The 20965-nt window shown below is 49.5% G+C and overlaps 1 protein-coding gene across 1 annotated transcript in view; it reads left to right on the top strand.

Moving 5' to 3' along the window:
• LOC139055738 (uncharacterized) overlaps nucleotides 1–20965 on the top strand; it is a 95675-nt gene that overhangs the window by 5211 nt on the left and 69499 nt on the right. The window lies entirely within an intron of this gene.

The raw sequence follows: 20965 nt of genomic DNA, 5'->3' as shown, positions 1-20965 counted from the left end.
GTTCCTCACTAACCGCGAGCACTTAGTTACATTGAACGACAAGTCCTCCGTCCATCTCCCGGCATCTTCAGGTGTCCCTCAGGGGTCTGTTCTTGGCCGACTTCTCTTTTTATTATGCATCAATGAGTTACCCTTTCATAAAACTTGCAAAATTCGGATGTTCCCTGACGACTGCGTGATTTATCATACCATTAACAATGACACTGATGGAGATAACTCGCAACAAAATCTCAACCATGTGCAGTCTTGGTGTGCTGGTTGGCTAATGACTCTTAATCCAAAAAAATGTAAACATATGTCATTTACTCGTAGTCGTACACCAATATTTCTTCCTTACACAATAGTCAACAATCGGATTGAAACAGTAAAATCATTCAGGTACTTAGGCATCTTAATTTCCTGTGATCTTAACTGGGGCACGCATATCAACATCATACACCGAACAAAACACTCGGTTTTATTAGGCGCCACTTGCGTCATGCACCTCAGGACGTCAGACTTGTCTCGTACAAATCGCTTATCAGGCCAAAAGTCGAATATGCGTCACCAGTCTGGAGCCCATATCAAAAATATCTCGTTAACGCACTTGAGTGCTTCCAAAATCGTGCAGTAAGATACATTCATTCATCCTACTCATATGACGTAAGCATATCATCCTTAAAAAAGAAATCTGAGTTACAGTCGCTCTCGCAGCGCCATAAGATAGTCAGCGTTGGTGTTTTTCATAAGTTTTCTACAGCTCACTTAATCGTGTGCCATACATCATTCTACCCGCAAGAATATCACAACGCGCACGTCATCCGCTCCAAGTTTTAAAACCATGCCCACACACAACTACCCTCTCTGCTTCGTGTTTTTCTCGAACAGCAACTGATTGGAATGCCCTTCCCCACTATGTTGTATATACAGATAATCACCATGTGTTCATTGCTGAGGTTGCTTTAATTTTGTCAAGTTACTTAGCTGTTCTTGTACAAATTCACCATCTACCGTGCGTTTTCGATTGTATGTAATGCATCTACCTTTTTTCAAATGTTCTAGTAGTTACTGAATTGCATTGTCTATCGCAGCTGTTTCTTCTCTTCGGCCAAAATACCTGTTTCTTTCCTCTTCTAATTGACAATTTGCGACGAGTATGTAGTTATTTATACAGGATATCCACCACTTTTCAAAAGTTTCGTTTGTTATCACTTCAGTTGTTGTTGCCAGAAGTACCCCACCCCTTATGTGACACCCCTGATGAAGGGGCCTTTAAGGAAATAAACTGACCTGACCTGACCTGATTATATAGCGTCATCGTCGTGATGTCTTCCTGGTCGTTCCTACGTCATCACTTTCACCTTCGCAATCCATTCTCGTGATGCCACCGTCGTCATGCAGTCATCTTGATTCCTTTGTAGTGAGCTCTTTGCCTTCACGTCATCATTCCAGCATCGTCATCCAATTGTCGGCATGCCATCGTCGTAATGCGTGGAACCTTCAGGTTCGTGAGCGACATGTTTTTTTTTTCTGAATGAGGCGTTTTCCGGTTAAAAAAAATCACGGCCATTCCGCCCTGCGAAGTTGGGTGACCAGCGGAGCTTTGAACATTGTGGTAAAGAAAGGTTCGCAATCGCTGATAGGTCTTTTTCAAAGCACAATCGGTCCCACAAACGACAACTGAAGCCAAAACGTTTCGCCCACGAAGTCTCGGCGGAATTGCGCATCCTCACGAGGGTAAGTATCAGCCTTCTGAGCATTGTATCTACGTCAGAAGAAGCAACGCTGTTGTACCGAATCCGAACCGATTCTGCGTATACCCCGGCTTGGTTATTGAAGACTGGACGATGCGCTTCCCCGTTTTGTGCCCTCCGTTGTGAGGTCATCCACATCGAACATTTCATTTGATATGTCCGCAGCCCGACACAGAAACGAAAGCGATGGTCGACAGCCTGCAAAGGCATGGTCTCTCGCACAGCACCTTTGAATACGTAGTTTTCCCCGGAGGGTCTGCGGCAATCAGGAAGAGGGCGCAAATACCGCTGATTGATTTCATTTGAGACACGTGGCTCTTCGACATCTGGGGACGCACACAGTAGCACTCATAGGACGCCCAGGCGGAACAAGTGTCGGCTATGTATGCCAGGCTAAGCCCGCCTGCTCCTACACCATCACCGCCACCACTGTACCTCCATCAGGTGCCTCAATACCAGACTAAAAGAACATCAACCCTTAACAACCCTAATACTTCAGATCTAGCGTCACATTGTTTTAATGGCGGTGGTAAACCATTGTTTGAGAACACAAAAATCCGTTCTGGGGAAAAATGCAAGACTACACGCGAAATAATTGAAACATTTCACCTTAAAAGTATAGTAGAGACTTGTGTTAGCCAGGCATCACTTTCACTGTTAGAAAGTGAATTTCAATATCATTTCAGCACCCGCGTCCAATTGAAGTAGTGTCTTTTTCTTGTTTAGTTTTATGGCTTACCAACCTTCTGATATGTTTACCTTATAGTCATCAGACCATGTCATATTTGTTTGCTACGGGTTTTTGCAATCACTTTTATGTTTATTGAGCGCTTCAATAAACATTTATCTGAGAGTTAGCTCGCTCGTCCTGTCTTCTAGTGTTCGTCAGTGTCCGTACGGTCTACAAACCAAGAATATCGTTGCGGAAGGGTGACACAAGAGAGAGAAAGAAGATCGCGAGACGCTGGCTGCTGGTGGTCAGCTATGGTGATCAGATCGCGCTCGTGGTCAGCCATCGTAAATACCCTGACTCATCTTGTATATATATTGTAAATAGTCTTTTTATACTCCCAACATTTGCATAATTTTTTGGTAGGAGGTGCGGAGTACCACGGCTGGAAAAGGAGCTCCGCAGTGGATGTCGCAAAACCGTCCACAACGCAAATGACGGTGAGCACGCGGGATCAACGTCGTTGCCGCCTCCAACGTCACAGTCGCCAGCTACGTCGCTGTCACCTTCGGTAGTGGTTGTGCAACCCAAGGATCCTGGAACTTTCTGCGGGCCCGATGGCGCCGACGTTGAGGAGTGGGTGGCTATGTACGAATGCGCGAGTGGAATCAACAGATGTTCGCTTACGCTTATACTAGCTAACCTGTTGTTCTACCTGAGAGGCACGGCAAAAGTGTGGTAGGAAAACCACAAAGTGGAGCTAACGAGCTGAAACCAATGCAAAGAGAAGTTGACAGAGTTGTTAGGCAAACCAGCCGGCCGTAACATTGCGGTAAAGCAGGAACTGGCCTCCCTAGCCCATTCCCCCACGGAGTCCTATGTCTCGTACATCGTGAATGTGATGGCACTTTGTCGCAAAGCCGATCCCGACATGACACAAGCTGAGAAGCTCGGGCACGTGCTCAAGGGCATTGCTGACGGTGCCTTTAATCTGCTCATGTGAAAAAGGTGCTCTATAGTTGATGCTATCATTAAAGGGTGCCGACAATTCAAGCATGCCAAAAGTTGACGCGTTTTGTAACCATTCGCCAGACTTCCCAATACTGCCGCAACATCGACGTGTGAAGATCAACCCGCACAGCAGCATTCGTCACCATCAGAGGACCTGGTGTGAATCGCTAGACGGGAACTGGACGCGATGGCGCCCGCAGCTTTCTGTTCGCGTCGCACTGATGCTACGGCTTTTTCAGTTCCCCTCGTACAAGCTATCGTTCACCGGGAACTTGAAAACATTAGTTTGCATTCTGTCCGTGCATTCGCCAATCCTAGAGCTGACAAACTCCCTTCTACAATTTTCGCTCCAACCCGACGCTTCTCTCCGCGTTATCGCAACCCGACTAAGTCGAGAACTGTGGACCACCAGCCGATATGTTTTAACTTTCGCCGCATTGGTCATGTCACCCGATACTGTCGCAACTCATGGTCCTCCACACTTCGCGTGCCGACCAACCGGAGCCGTTTCAATGGAAATGCCCGTAATGTTTCACCTACCGCTGAGCCAAACAGCACCGACAACTCTGCTAGGAACACGTGGTACAGTCACTCGTCATCGCCGCGGCGACATCATTCTCGTTCACCGCGAACGGGCCGCCCATCTTCCCGTTCGCCGTAGCCATGTTGCCTTTCGTGCCCTGTGACCTTAGCCCGCACCCTTTCGGAAAACTAAGAGATGCAGCCCTCGGAGGTGGTGCTGCGTTGCGTACTACTTCAGCAAATCCTCTGTGTCCACAAGAAGTGTAATTGACGTTAAAGTGGACGGCTTACCTGTCCAAACACTCGTCGACACTGGAGCCCACGTATATGTGATGAGTGCTAGCCTACGTAGACGTTTAAAGAAGGTCCTCACCCCAGCAGCTGACCGAGTGCTTCGTGTGGCCGACGGCGGCGTACTAGTTGTGCTTGGAATCTGTACTGCGCGTTTAACTATAGCCGGTATAGCCGATATAGCCGATGTGCATCTGTAACCCTAGGCAGTTACTTACGTCACTCTGACCGCCCAGCCACAGGTTCCTGATGGTGCATATGTGCTTCGCCCCATCATCGGCGTTCATTTGAACCGCAACGTTGCTGTTCCGCATATGCTGGTCACGGTTACTAATAACGACGTCATTCTACGGCTTCTTAATTTCAGCCTGTGCCCTCAAGTGGTTGCGGCCGGCATGTTCTTGGCCAGCGTTGCTAGTGGTTCCGAATTTGACATTGAGAGTCTGAACGAGTGAGTGAGTGAGTGAGAAAACTTTATTTCGGATCATAACGATTCGCTTTTGGCGAGTTAGTGGGTGGGGGCAGCCGCCGAGATTACGGCCAAGAGTTCTTGCCTCTCGGCGGCTTCCTTCGCCTGCTGGACTGCCCCGAGTTGGTCTTCTAGGTTTGAGCTGAGCAGCGCGACCTGTCATCGCGCGCGGAGGCTGTCGATGGAGGCTGCGCTCGCACTGTCCTGTATTAGATCCAGGCATTCATATAGCATGTGTTGTAGCGTGGCTCTGGTGCCATCCACTTTGCATCTATCGGTTGTGTATATTTCTGGATAAATAGCGTGCATTATTATCGGGTTCTTGTAGGACTTTGTTTGTAGTTCTCGCCACTGGACAGCTTGCGATGTAGTGAGTTGTAGCTGGGGTGGAGGGTAAGTGCATCTTTGCATCTTGTAATGGCTGGTGATGTCGCTGAACCAGGTCAATCTGTCTTCCCATTCCCATACTTCAGAAGGCCCTCTTGAGGTGTCTACGTTCATCGCAGCTCGGAAAGTCATCCTCGAGCTACGTTGTGTGCCGCCGCGTTAGGGTTGTCCTCTCCTATTGAGTCGGTGGTGCGGGCTGGTATCCATAGGATTTAGAAGCACCTGTCTTCCCTTCTTGGTTTGCTTTTTATGAGTATGTTTACCGCCTCAGCTGCGATCCGGCCGTTCGCGAAGTTGCGTACTGCCATCTGGGAATCACGCATTATATAGTATGCGTTGGTTTGTGCTATGGCTAGCGCTATAGCCGCTTCCTCCGCCGTTTCGATGCGTGTCGTGTTTATAGTCCAGCTTGTGCAGCATTGTCTGTTGTGGTTAAGTACTGCTGCGACAAAGCTGCGTTTGTGTTTGTAACGTGCAGCGTCGACAAAGACCACATCCTTGCTCCTTCCGTAGTTCGTCGCCATGTTCTTTGTCCTGTTATTCCTCCTGCAATCGTGATGCACAGGATGCGTGTTCTTGGGCAAGGAGGGTACCATTAATTTGGCCCTTATTTCCTTGGGTATGTCCTGCTTGTCTCCGTGTTGTGTGTGGTAGCGGACCCCTAATTTATCTAGGATATGTCTTCCTGCCGTCATCTTGGAGAGGCGTTCGTAGTGGGCTATACGTTGCGCTTCTATTAACTCCTCTAGCGTGTTGTGCAGTTCCAGCTCTAGGAGTTTCACCGTGCTCGTGCTTAGCATGAGTCCAATCGCTTGTTTATATATCTTCCTAATCAGGCCGTCTAGCTTCTTTTCTGTGGCGCCCCATATGTGGCATGCCGCCACATAAGTGATCTGACTTATGATGAACGCCTGGATTATTGTCATGACACTTGCATATTTCATTCCTTTGTGCCTGTTGGCGATTCTCTTGATCCATCGCATCGTCTGCGAAACTTTGGCTTTGATTCTGCGAATAGTTTCTCCGTTGGTGAGCTTGGCTTCTATGATCATTCCCAACGCCCTTATCTAAACGACTTTTGGTATGCGTCGTCCACCTTGCCCGGACAGGCCGCCATTGGAATCTGAACCTTGCAACGTTTAACGCTAGAACGTTATCTAGTGAGGCGAGTCTAGCAGTGCTATTGGAGGAAATAGAGGGCAGTAAATGAGATATAATAGGGCTCAGTGAAGTTAGGAGGACGAAAGAAGTACACACAGTGCTGAAAAGCGGGCACGTCCTGTGCTACCGGGGCTTAGCGAAGAGACGAGAACTAGGAGTCGGATTCCTGATTAATAAGGATATAGCTGGTAACATACAGGAATTCTATAGCATTAACGAGAGGGTGGCAGGTCTTGCTGTGAAACATAATAAGAGGTAAAAAATTAAGATCGTACTGGTCTACGCCCCTGCATCCAGCCATGATGACCAGGAAGTCGAAAGCTTCTATGAAGGCGTGGAATCGGCGATGGGTAAAGTCAAAGCAAAACACAATATAATGATGGGTGACTTCAATGCCAGGGTAGGCAAGAAGCAGGCTGTAGACAAGGCAGTGGGGAATGTGGCATAGTCTCTAGGAATAGCAGGAAATGGTTATTAGTAGAGTTTGCAGAATAGAATAAAATGCGGATAATGAATACCTTCTTCCGCAAGCGGCATAGCCGAAAGTGGACGTGGAGGAGCCAGAATGGCGAGACTAGAAATTAAATACACTTTATACTCTGCGCTAACCCTGGCATTATACAAGATGCGGAGGTGCTCGGTAAACTGCGCTGCAGTGACTACACAATGGTAAGAACTCGAACTCTAAATAACGGAGGAATTCCGGATCAAGCTACAGAACAGGTATTCGGCCTTAACTCAGGAAGAGGATCTTAGTGATGAAGTAATGAACGACAATCTTATGGACATCATTAAAGATTGTGAAATAGAAGTCGGTGGTAACTCCGTTAGACAGGATGCCAGTAAGCTGTCGCAGGAGACGAAAGATCTGATCAAGAAACGCCAATGTATGAAAGCCTCTAACCCTGCAGCTGGAATAGAACTTCCAGAACTTTCGAAGTTAATCAACCAGCGCAAGACAGCTGACATGAGGAAGTATAATATGGATAGCATTTAACATGCTCTCAGGAAGAGAGGAAGCCTAAAAGCAGTGAGGAAGAAAATAGGAATAGGCAAGAATCAGATGTATGCGTTAAGAGAAAAAGCCAGTGAGGTGGTAGAGTGAGGTGAGGCAGAGTGAGGTGGTAGGCGAATAAAATCAATGCAGCTCAGATGGCTTGGAGGCGGGTCCACAGAGTCGGCAAGAAGAGACAAGTCAAGGCGAAGTGAGCCGGCCGAAGAGTCAATGAGGGAAGAATGATGGGCAAGAAAATCCAGACCGAGAATGAGTTCGTGAGGGCAATGCTCGATGACGGTGAAGAGAACGACGGTGTGTCTCTCAGCAATGGTGAGTCGGGCAGAACACATGCCAACAATAGCGACAGTCCCTCCGTCGGCGACTTGTACAACTCGATTCAGGGCAGGCGTCGGAACTTTCTTGAGCCGACGGCGAAGAGCAGCACTCATAATGGACACATGCGGCTCGGTGTAAATCAACGCGCACACAGGAACATTGTCGACGAGGACGTCCAAAAGATTCTTGCTCGTGGGTAAGGTGAAGCGAGGATTTCGTGCCAATGTCGTCAATGCAGCTTCACCTCCAGAAGCTGCACTGTCTAGTTTTCCGGTCGGGGGTGCGGCGAGTAGGTCGGAGAAGGAGCACGGCGTGACGGGGGCGAGCAAGATTGGCGGCGAGAGGGAGAAGGCGAGCGGGAGTAGCGGGGTCGTGTCAAAGGTGTCGCAGGGTCCGACGATGGAGCGGGCATAGAAGGGGCGAAAAAAAGGATGCGCTAGAGGGGCGAGGGGGGTAATCAGGATAATAGCGCGTCGGAGAAGTCCAGCGGCTGCGGCAGTGGCGAGCGACATGCTCAATGCGTCGCCAATTAAAACAGATCGGCTTGTCGTCCACGGTTCGCCATTCAGAGGGGTTGCGATGTCCATAAGAGAAGTAAGAAGAGCGCGGTAGGGACGTGCATGGAGACAAAGGTTCCGAGCGTACGGAACGAATGGATTACACGCCGACGTTGGACAACTCTTGACGGACGACGGCCTGGATCAAGGAGATTTTCACCGGAGAATGATCAGGTAACGGGAATGAAGGGGCCGCCGGTTGTGCCGCTTCGACCTCACGGCGAATGATGCGGGTCAAGTTGTCACATCGCGACGGCTGGTGGAAGAGGTCGTCACAGGATGACGTAGCAGCTGTGTTGGGAAGTCGCGTGATGTGCTGGGATACCCGGCGGCTTTTAGCATGCTCGAGACGGCGGCACTCCTTGAGGATGGTATCGATGCTGGTGACGTTCCTAAACACCAGTAAATTGAAGGTGTCGTCAGCAATGCCTTTGAGGACGTGATTAACCTTATCGCCCTCAGTTATGTTCGGGTCAGCCTTGGCACAAAGGGCCAACACGTTGAGAATGTACGACACATAGGACTCGGTCTACGTCTGTACACGTGTGGCAAGGGCTTTCTTGGCGTTGACTTGTCGACTTAAAGGATTGCCAAAGAGGTCGCGGAGCTTCTCTTTGAAGAGATGCCAGCTCGAGATCTTCTCTTCGTGAGTCTGGAACCACGCCAATGGAGCTCCGTCGAGGTAGAAAAGTACGTTGGCAAGCATAATAGTCGGATCCCAGCTGTGACTGGTGCTGACACGTTCGTATAAGCGGAGCCAGTTGTCAACGTCAGGACGGCCGACTCCGTTGAAAACACCAGAATCCCGAGGTGGGGAAACGGCGATGTAGGTCGGAGCTCCAGGCGGACACGCTTGCGCAGATGAAGTGCCGCCAGCAGGAGCCGAAGTTGCATTGTCGCCGTTGCGACCGCTGCGAAGCTCCATGACGGGTACGGGGAACGTCCACCTCCACCAAATTAATGTTACATGAAGGTGAACCCGAATACTACTTACAATTTATTTAGAGGTAAGCTCAGGTAGGTCAAAATGGCGACGCTATATCAAGGCGGCACACACATCGTCTTCGTCCTCCTCAGTGCAGCCACACTGTGGTGGCTGTTCCGTAGCAATATCATTACTAATATGGATGAGATCGTTCAAGTGGATGAGGAGTTCTATAGCGATTTGTACAGTACCCGAGGCACACACGACGATAATGGAAGAGAGAATTGTCTAGAGGAATTTGAAATCCCACAAGTAACACCGGAAGAAGTAAAGAAAGCCTTGGGAGCTATGCAAAGACGAAGGCAGCTGGGGAGGATCAGGTAAATGCAGATTTTTTAAAGGATGGTGGGTAGATTGTTCTAGAAAAACTGGCCACACTGTATACGCAACGCCTTATGACTCCAAGCATACCGAAATCTTGGAAGAACGCAAACATAATCCTGATCCATAAGAAAGTGGACGCCAAAGACTTGAAAAATTATAGACCGATCAGCTTACTGTCCGTTGCCTACAAAGTATTTACTAAGGTAATTGCAAATAGAATCAGGAACACCTTACACTTCCTTCAACCAAAGGGCCAGGCAGGATTCCGTAAAGGCTACAGAACAATAGACCATATACACACTATCAATCAGGTGATAGAGAAATGTGCGGAATATAACCAACCCTTATATATAGCTTTCACTGATTACGGGAAAGAGTTTGATTCAGTCGAAACCTCAGCATTCATGGAGGCATTACGGAATCAGGGTGTAGACGAGCCGTATGTAAAAATACTGAGATATCGATAGCGGCTCCACAGCCACCGTAGTCCTCCATAAAGAAAACAACAAAATCCCAATAAAGAGAGGCGTCAGGTAGGGAGATACGATCTCTCCATTGCTATTCACAGCGTGTTTACGTAAAAAATTGTGGGGTTTTACGTGCCAAAACCACTTTCTGATTATGAGGCACGCCGTAGTGTAGGACTATGGAAATTTCGACCACGTGGGGTTCTTTAACATGCACCTAAATCTAACCACACGGGTGTTTTCTCATTTCGCCCCCATCGAGATGCGGCCGCCGTGGCCGGGATTTGATCCCGCGACTTCATGCTCAGCAGCCCAACACCATAGCCACTGAGCAGCCATGACGGGTCATGTTTAGAGTAGGTATTCACAGACCTGGATTGGGAAGAATAGGGGATATGAGGTTATAGGGAATACCTTAGTAACTTGCGATTCGCTGGTGATATTGCCTTGCTTAGTGACTCAGGGGACCAACTGCAATGCATGCTCACTGACCTGGAGAGGCAAAACAGAAGGGTTGGTCTAAAAGATTAATCTGTAGAAAACTTAAGTAATGTTTAACAGTCTCGGAGAACAGCAGTTTACGATAGGTAACTGTTCTGTATCGGCCACGCGGTCTGATAAGATTGTACCGCCAATGACGTGTGCCTGACCGGCATGCAGCGTTATCTATAAAAGTACGCTGCTGCCTTGAATAAAGGGCTTTTTGCGTTGCTGCCACCGAAGCGTCTGTCTGCTGCTTAAAAATAGAACATCTGGCGACGAAGATGGGATCCGGTGCGCAGCAAACCACCGCCGGCCAGCAGCAGTCATGAGGCTGAACCGCCTACGGTGCAAGGCGACACGGAGCCCTTGCAGCCACGACTTCATCGACTGGAGCAGCGCAAGAACGTCAAGAAGCAAGGCGTCACGGAGCCCTTGCATGGACTTCAGCGGCTGGCTGGAGCAACCGAACAAGAACCGACACTACGGACAAGGCGCATCAAGGAACACGACTGGGCAGATAAGTGAAAATTGCTCATTATGGCAGAACCGGGACGTGGTCCGAAGCTCGGCAGAATGACAGAATATGACCAAAAAATCGAAAACATACGCTCGTATTTTGAACGCTTCGAGAACTACGTAGACATAAATGATGTTCCTGCAGACAAGAAACTCAAGTTGTTTCTGAACGTACTCGGTGCGCAAGCGTATGAAGAGCTAAAGAAGATAACTCTTCCTCATTTGCCTTCTCAGAAGACTTTCGAAGAAATTAAACAGCTTCTGGAAGCTCATTTCAGCCCAGCTCAGTCAATTATCGCAGAGCGCTGTGTATTTAATCGCCGAATGCAGCAAGAAAATGAAAGTGTCAAGGATTTCATCACTGAACTGAAGCATCTCGCAAGAGATTGCAATTACGGCACGTTCTTAAATGATGCCTTAAGGGACAGACTAGTGGCTGGTTTGCGTGACGAGGAAACGCAACGGGCTCTTTTTGCACAGGCTGACTTGACGTTCGAACTGGCGTGCAAAACAGCGCTAGAAAAAGAGCTAGCTGCGCAACAGGCGAAGCAAATGCATGAGTTTGACACAAAACCATGCACCGTCAGCGTCATTCAGGGCGAACGTCACCGTGATAAGCAAAAGAAATCGACGACGGTTGCGTGGTCGAAAGATAAGCGAGAGGGAGAGCAAAGAAGTGCGTGCAGGCATTGCGGAAAGCGTCATGCCCGAGAAAAATGTTGGTATCGGAACCACACCTGCAGAAATTGTAAGAAAAAAGGGCATTTGCAAGACGTTTGCAAAAGTGGAGAAAAAGCTGTCAGATATGTTGACACCACGGACGACGAATCTGAAGATTTGAATTTTCACGCTGTGTTCTACCCGGGCAAAAGTTCAAGGGGCTACAGCGTCGACCTAAACATTGAAGGGAAGACTGTTTCGCTGATAATTGACACCGGTGCAGCGGTCACGATCGTACCAGAGCAGTTGTATAAGCAGTATTTCCCGCATGTCAGATGTGTGGAATCAAAGGTGTCGTTGCGCACCTACACAGGAGAAATGCTAAAGGTACTTGGAACAGCAAACGTATTAGTCAAACAGGAAGGAAGCGAGATCTCTTTGCCCATAGTGGTAGTGCAGGGAAACGGAACGCCGATGCCCGCTCTCATGGGAAGAGACTGGCTAGAAAAACTCCAGATAAACTGGAAAGCAGTATACTGTCTGTCCACGGATAAGACACCAGAGCAGAGGGTAGAAGCTTTACGGAAGAAGTATCCCGAAGTTTTCAAGAGCACCCCGGGTGTCGTCAAAACTTCGAAGCTCGCATCTTTGTTAAGGAAGGGACTCGACCAGTATTCTCAAAAGCACGGCCAATACCGTTTGCTATCAAAGACGAAGTAGCAAAGGAGTTGGAAAAGCTCGAGCAAGCCGGAACACTAAAGAGGGTCACGAAAAGTGACTGGGCAACGCCTCTGGTGGTGGTCGCGAAGAAAGGCGGCGCAGGATTAAGGTTATGCGGCGACTACAAGGTCACGGTTAATCCTGTTTTAAAAACAGACCATTACCCTTTGCCATTGCCGGAAGATTTGTACTCCATGCTCGCGGGAGGCAAAATCTTTTGCGTCTTGGATCTATCGCAAGCCTATCAACAAGTGCCGCTTGCTGAAGAAAGCAAAGCCTTGCTAACGGTGAACACTCATCTCGGATTATTTCAGTATCAGCGCCTTCCATTTGGTATCTCTAGCGCACCCGCTATCTTTCAGTCTTTAATGGACGAAGTCTTAAAAGGGATTCCAAAAGTGGGTTGCTATATCGACGACGTCATCGTCGTAGGCGACAACATAGACGACTGTCAAGAAACGGTAGTAAAGGTGCTTCAACGGCTGTCACAGCACAATATTACCCTGAAACAACAGAAGTGTGAATTTTTCAAACCATCCGTTGTTTATCTGGGACACAAAATGACATCAGATGGCATTTTTCCAACCGCAACAAAGATAAAGGCAATCACGGAAGCACCTCAGCCAAGCAACGTAACTGAACTGCGAGCCTTCTTAGGCCTGCTGAATTTCTATGCAAAATTCATCAAAGATTTAGCCACAGTAGCTGCACCAATGTATGACTTGCTCAAAAAGGACACGACTTGGGTGTGGACGGACGCATGCTCAAGATCATTCGCGGAAGCCAAGCAGCGCCTCATCGACATTCAAGTATTGACTTTTTACGACGTGAAAAAGCCAATCGGGTTAAGCTGCGACGCGTCGGCCTAGGGTCTTGGGGCCGTAATTTTTCACGTCATGCCCGATGGCTCAGAAAGACCCATCGCATTTGCCTCCAGAACATTAAGTGCAGCGGAGCGCAACTATGCGCAAGGCGAGAAGGAAGCCCTGGCCCTAATTTTTGGTCTAAGCAGGTTTCATAGATACTTATACGGGCGCAAATTCACGCTGTATACAGACTACCAACCGCTGTTGGGGATTTTGGCATCGGATAAACCAATTCCTTCCTTGGCCGCAGCCAGGATTCAGCGTTGGGCTATCACCTTAGCAGCTTATCAGTACACACTGCGCTACAGAAACGGCAAAAACATGAAAGTTGCCGATGCACTTTCAAGGCTTCCACTTTTGCTCAAGCATAAAGACGACACTGAAGAATGTCTTGCAGTGTTTGAGGCAACGCCTCTCACTGCGAGCCAAGTTGCTGCTGCGACTAAACGGGACCGCCTTCTTTCCAAAGTCGTGCAGTTCATCTTATCTGGCTGGCCCGCGCACTACGCTGATAAATTTCAGTCCTTTTACGTTCGTCGAAACGAACTATCGTACGAGCAAGGCTGTGCCACGTGGGGCCAGCGAGTGATCATTCCGGACGAACTTAAAGAAGCAGTATTAACATTGCTGCATGAAGAGCACCCTGGAATGCAAAGAATGAAAATGCTTGCTAGGTCGTTTGTTTGGTGGCCATCGATCGACAAGAACATTGAAGACACTGTCCGTCGATGTACAGTGCGCCAAACCACCATGCCTGCGAAGGCACCAGGGCCATTGCATCCATGGACTTATCCAACCCGCGTTTGGCAGAGAGTCCATGTTGATTTCGCCATGAAGGATGGTTACAACTTGTTCCTTCTAGTAGACTCTTACTCAAAGTGGATAGAAGCAAAATGCCTCCGCACTACAACGACGTCAAAAACAATCGACTCTCAAGGAGATATTTGCGGCGTACGGCTACCCGGAGGAACTGATCAGCGAAAACGGACCTCAGTTTACTGCGCAGGAGTTCGCCAATTTCACCTCTTCTCACGGGATTCGACACACACGTACGCCACCGTACCATGCTTCATCGAACGGGGCAGCAGAAAGGCTAGTCCAAACGACAAAACCCACTCTACTCAAGCAAGTGCTTCACGATAACCTAACAGGCCAAAACAGAACTCTGCATCAATGACGTAACGACTTCTTGCTTGCTTACAGGAACACCCCGAATTCCGTAACAGGAAGAACGCCGGCTGAGCTGGTCCTGAAACGACAACCTCGAGTGAAGCTTTCACTCCTAAAGCCAAGTTTTGTGCAGGATATGCGCAGCCGTCAACACAGAGACACCACCCATCGCAACGAGGGCCGAGGAAGGGACCCGCAGATGGAAGCCGGTGACAGTTCTCGTCAAGACTACGAGAGGGGAAACCCTGTCATTGGAGGAAGCTGTCGTAGTGCAACGTGTTAGCGACTCTACTTTTGTAGTCAAAGTCGGTGACCATTTTCGTTTTGTGCATATCGACCGCTTGAGACCCAGCTGGATTACTGGATCAAAGACTTCATTCCATCCGGACGTCGCAAAAGAAGCGCATCCTGAGTCCACTCCAAGTGCCCGTATTCAACGAGATTTTCTACCAACACCCTCCGAAGAAAACACCCCTGCTGACTCCATGATTGGTGGTCCTACTGCGGACCAGCTTGAGGATGTTCGCTTAGATGACTGCACTTCAACTAAGGAACCGGCATCGCAGCCTGAGGCAAGACACTCAGCAGCGCAGCCTGCAAGTATCACCCCATCAACCATGGCATCACCTGAAGAGGTCCATCTGCGAAGAAGTAATCTCACAAGGCGTCCTCCTGATCGCTATTAAGCCTCCAACTATGAGCGCGGAAAGAAACGCGTGTAGCTTTAATTGAGGAGGAAGGAATGTTCTGTATCGGCCAGGCGGTCTGATAAGATTGTACCGCCAATGACGTGTGCCTGACCGGCATGCAGCGTTATCTATAAAAGTACGCTGCTGCCTTGAATAAAGGGCTCTTTGTGTTGCTGCCACCGAAGCGTCTGTCTGCTGCTTAAAAATAGAACAGTAACGAGGCACCGGTAGTGGTAAGGGAATACATTTACTGAGGACAGGTAATGACCGCGGATCCTGATCATGAGACTGAAATAATCAGAAGAATAAGAATGGGCTGGGGTGCATTTGGCAGGCATTCTCAGATCATGAACAGCAGGTTGCCATTATCCCTCAAGAGAAAAGTGTATAACAGCTCTGCTTACGTAAGGGCCAGAAACCTGGAGGCTTACGAAAAGGTTCTAATGAAATTGAGGACGACTCAACGAGCTGTAAAAAGAAGAATGATAGGTGTAACGTTAAGGGATAAGAAAAGAGCAGATTGGGTGAGGGAACAAACGCGAGTTATTGACATCTTAGTTGAAATCAAGAAAAAGAAATGGCATGGGCAGGACATGTAATCAAGAGGGAAGATAACCGATGGTCATTAAGGGTTGCGAACTGGATTGCTAGGGAAGGAAAGCGTAGCAGGGGACGGCAGAAAGTTAGGTGGGTGCATGAGATTAAGAAGTTTGCTGGGACAACATGGCCACAATTAATACATGACCGGGGTAGTTGGAGAAGCATGGGAGAGGCCTTTGCCCTGGTGTGGGCGTAACCGGGCCGATGATGATGATGTTGATGATGATATTGTAACGGATACGAAAGGCGCGGACAAGAAGAGAGTAGACGAAGAGGACGAGGAGTCTGGGATGCCGAGCTGCGCTGCGATCACGCTGCGATCATCGTCCATCGCCTGTAAATAAAACCATTTCCTCGCAACTCCTCGTAATAGTTGTGGTGGAGGTGCTGGGTAATCGACACCCGAAGACGGAGGCTGAACCACAAGTTCTTCGACGGAGCCGTCGCCTTGCTGGACTCCCACCGAATCCACCAGAGTTGAATATGTCCCACGACGCAGACGAACAACGGCCCATTCCAACTGCTGCGCCGACAAGTTCTGTTCTGCAGCTGAGAGATGCGCGTCCCTTCGCCGGAAGATCGGACGAAGACGTCGAGGAATGGCTCATCCATTATCACCGGGTGAGTGCCGCCAACAAGTGGAACAGCGCTTCTCAGCTTTCAAAACGTCGTGTCCTTTCTAACGGATACGGCGTTGTTGTGGTTCGACAATCACGAGGAGACGTTCACAACATGGGGACGATTTGTTTCCGAAATCAAAGAGCGATTCGGCGACTCCTCGACGAAAAAGAAAAGGGTAGAACAGACGCTACTGCAACGTGCGCAAGTGCCAGTCGAAACCTGCACGACGTACATGGAGGCAGTAATAAAACTGTGTAGGACGGTGGACTGTGGAATGTCCGAGGAAGACAAAGTCGGGCACATCCTAAAAGGAATTGCTGAGGATGTATACAATTTCCTCATTGCAAAAGACAACCTGGCTTCCGTCGCTGACGTCATTCGGCACTGTCGCAATTTCAGCAACTAAAGACGAGGCGCATCACGCCGAAGTTTGGCAGGCTAGCCAATGTGACAACAGTTGCAAGCGTGGACAGCAACCAGCCTCTCGATCTTGCATCAACGATCCGACAAATAGTTCGGGAAGAGCTCAGCCTGCACGCGCAAGTCACACATCCAGGTACTCATAGCGTCCGCCTACCACCAGATTTTGAGCCAAACGTGGCATCCTTCTCTCCGTATCCTGCGTCAAGGGGTACTGAGGATTATGAACTCGCGCCTCGACAGCAGCCACGTCTCTACGACAGAGGCCCTGCTTATGACGCTCGGCCACAACGAGAGCAGCCGCGTTTTTACCCCCGAGGCCCTCTGACTTCTGTCAGGCCGCGACAAGAACAGCATTGACCCTACTACCACGACGCGACTTATGAAAGATACAATGGATTTCAGCAAGCAGCAGGGACACGATATCCACGTGACAACGAACTTTCTCACCGCCCGCAGCCGCCTACCATTCGTTTCGAGGAAGACGCTGTCAACCGCAACCCTCCCGTGTGCTACAACTGCGGTTCCACAGGCCATATAGCTCGGTATTGTCGCCAAGGCCGTCACTCACGTAGGACACCACCGATGTTCTCGTCACCCAGAACCCGTACTTCATATGACTTGCGGACGACCGATTTCCTTGCAATGGACCACTTCTCACACGAGCCCAGACGCAGCGATTCGCCAGCATGTGAGCGCAGTTTGACGCCGCCAAATAACCGTCCCCGCCGCTCTCCGTCTCCTCGGCGCCGTTCTTCCTCACCGCCGCCGGGAAACTAGCATCCGCGGCCAATGAAGGGGTGGTCGCCGGACGGTCTTTGCCAGAAATGCCTCTGCCTGTTGTGATGCTCAAAAACAAGGTGAATGTCTCGATTGACGGAATACCGACCATGGCGTTAGTTGATACTGGGGCGACTGTGTCTGTGATGAGTCTCGCTTTCAAAAACCGTCTAGGCCACAAAGTTATGTTTTCTTGGAACGACGGTATTACCTTTCGTGGAGTAGGCGGCGAGTGGCTTCGTCCCCTTGGTGTTTGTGCTGCGAGTGTTTTGTTGGCTGGGAAAGGGTTTGTGTCGGAATTCCTTGTTCTTTCTCGTTGTTCGCACGATGTTATCCTTGGGATAGATTTTCTTGAACAGTGCGGCGCTTCCGTGGATTGTGGTTGTGGCGAAATATCATTGAACAAGTTATTTGTATCGGCGCATTCCGAACAAAGGTCGGGTGGTGAAGACAGGGACACAGACACAATCAGTGTTCTTGATGAAGTGATTGCACCATCGTGGTGCCTGACGCCCGTTCGTGTTTCTGCAACAACTGTTGATGCTGATTGTGTTGACCTTGTAGTTAGGCCTCTCCGCATAAACTGTGCTAAAAAAGATATACTTGTGCCCTGCTCTGTCGTGTGCATGACGAAAGGAGTCGCCACATTGTGGGCGCTGAACTGTTCCGCCACGTCGGTTGTCCTTCCTCGCGGTATGAAAATCGCTCTCTTCGATAAAGCCGCGTGTAGCTCAATAGCAGCACTAACTACGGACTTCTCTACAGCTTGCTCTCCTTGCGATAATCGCCATTCTGAAGAGCTAATGCTCGGCATGATCAGCAAGGCTCTCGGTACATCGGAACGGCAAGCACTAGTACAAGTCCTTGCCAGGCATGAGGCAGCATTCGACTTCACGCATGGAGATGCACCCCTTCATTTACCGTCGTGCCGCGCTCGTCACAGAATAGATACCGGCTCAGCACACCCCATCCGTCGGAAGCCCTACCGAGTGTCATCATCCGAACGCAAAGTTATTGCAGAACAAGTCAAGGAGATGATCAACAAAGGTGTCGTTCAAGAGTCGTGTAGTCCATGGGCAGCCCCAGTAATCCTGGTCCGAAAAAAAGATGGCTCCGGGAGATTCTGCGTTGACTACAGACATCTAAATGCAGTGACGAAGAAGGATGTATATCCACTACCCCGAATCGATGACGTCATTGATTGCTTACACTCTGCTTCTTACTTCTCAACACTTGATTTGCGATCGGGGTATTGGCAAATACCTATGGACCCTGCCGACAAGGAAAAGACCGTTTTCGTTACTCCAGATGGCCTATTCGAATTTAATGGTATGCCTTTTGACCTTTGCAATGCTCCTGCCACCTTTGAAAGATTCATGGACACAGTACTACGTGGTCTAAAGTGGGAGATATGCATGTGTTACCTCGATGATGTTGTAATCTTTGGCCGCACGTTTGAAGAACATAACGAACGCCTCAGCCTCGTTCTCGACTGCATTGAGAAAGCTGGACTGGTTCTCAACTCAAAAAAGTGTCGGTTCGGCGAACGTCAAACACTGGTCCTGGGACACTTAGTCGACAAGGATGGCGTCGGACCCGATCCTCGTAAGATTGAAGCGGTGAGCTCCTTCAAGCCACCGCAGTCAGCGCGAGAACTCCGCTCATTCATTTGCCTATGTTCGTATTTTCGTCGCTTTGTTCCCCGGTTTGCCGACATCGTTCACCCGTTGACAAGTATTTTGCGACAAAATGCATCCTTCAATTGGACACCAGAGTGTGACGCAGCATTCTCTCAACTGAAGTTTGTACTAACGTCAGCAGCCCTCTTGCGTCACTTCGATCCATCTTGCCCGACCGAAGTTCACACTGATGCTAGTGGAATCGGGATAGGAGCGGTGCTTGTACAACGTCACAGTGGCGCAGAACATGTTGTCGCATATGCCAGCCGTTGCCTGAGCAAATCTGAACGCAATTATACGGTTACGGAACAGGAATGCCTGGCAGCGGTTTTCGCCATACAAAAGTTTCGGTGTTATCTTTACGGTAGACCATTCAAGATTATCACCGACCACCATTCTTGATGCTGGCTGGTCGGTTTGCGTGATCCCTCTGGTCGTCTCGCACGTTGGGCGCTGCGCCTCCAGGAATACGACTTTGTGGTATCGTACAAGAGTGGCCGTCGTCACGCTGGCGCAGACTGCCTCTCTCGGATTCCTCTTGCGACTACCGACTGCGATGCAGAGAATTTTGACGACTGTCTCGCTGCTGTTACTTCTACGTTCCCCCCTGACGAGGCAGACTTTGAGCGAGAACAACGGAATGAGGTTACCCTCGATCCGCTTTTTGTCGCCGCCTGTAGTTCTAAAGGCAGTGGTCGCTTTACTGTCCGTGATAAATTGCTCTACAAAACTCATTACTCCGGGCATGGAGCGCGTTTTCTGCTTGTTGTCCCCGAGAGTCTCCGCTCTGGCGTTCTACGCGCCATGCATGACGATTTGACATTCGGCCATTTCGGCTTCGTACGAACGCTGCATCGCACGCAGGAGCGCGTTTACTGGCCCAAGATGTACGAAACAACCAAGCGCTATGTCGCTAGTTGTGAAACGTGCCAACGTCACAAGCGACCGACCACCGCAGCCCTGGGTCCTCTTCGGCCATTGACACCGCCCAGTACGCCGTTCGAGCAAGTAGGCATTGACCTTTTGGGTCCATTCCCGCTATCTAACAGCAAGAACCGTTGGATAATTGTCTGCGTAGACCATCTTACACGGTATGCAGAAACTGGAGCCATACCGTCTTCTACCGCTGCTTGCGTGGCGGTCTTCCTGCTGCGTTCCGTGGTCCTTCGTCATGGCCCACCACGTGTCATCATCAGCGACCGTGGCCGCCAGTTCACTGCTGATGCCATTGAAGAGTCACTTCGTTTGTGCACTTCACAGTTACGTCATTCCACGCCGTATCATCCACAGACCAATGGCCTCGTTGAAAGGACGAACAGAACGCTGACCAACATGCTTGCCATGTACGTCTCGTCCAATCATAAGAACTGGGACGACGTGCTGCCCTTCATCACTTACGCATACAACATGGCGAAACACGAAACCACGAACTATAGCCCATTTGATCTTTTGTATGCAAGGTTACCGCGAAGCCCTCTCGACACTTTCTTACCCTTCGTACTGCACAGTGACGATTCTGTGTCGAAGACTTTGTGTCTCGCCGAAGAAGCCCGTCGAATAGCTCGTCTTCGTACTCTGGCCTCGCAAAGTCCTTCGAAAGAGCGATACGACGACCGTCACGTACAAGTATCGTTCGAGAAAGGTGACTTGGTCCTTCTTTGTACACCGCAACGCAAGCGCGGATTGTGCCAAAAGTTCTTGTCACAATATTCAGGCCCATTTGTAGTCGTGGACCGCCTGAGCGAAATCACGTCATAGCTCGCCTCCTATGCAAAGGTCGGCCATCAAGCAGAACTCAGCTGACTCGTATTGCTCGCCTGAAGCCTTTCTATCTTGCTTGTCCATCCTGAC

This window comes from Dermacentor albipictus, chromosome 2 (assembly GCF_038994185.2).
Source record: "Dermacentor albipictus isolate Rhodes 1998 colony chromosome 2, USDA_Dalb.pri_finalv2, whole genome shotgun sequence".
NCBI classification, from domain to species: domain Eukaryota; kingdom Metazoa; phylum Arthropoda; class Arachnida; order Ixodida; family Ixodidae; genus Dermacentor; species Dermacentor albipictus.
This window is presented reverse-complemented; position numbering and strand designations above follow the sequence as displayed.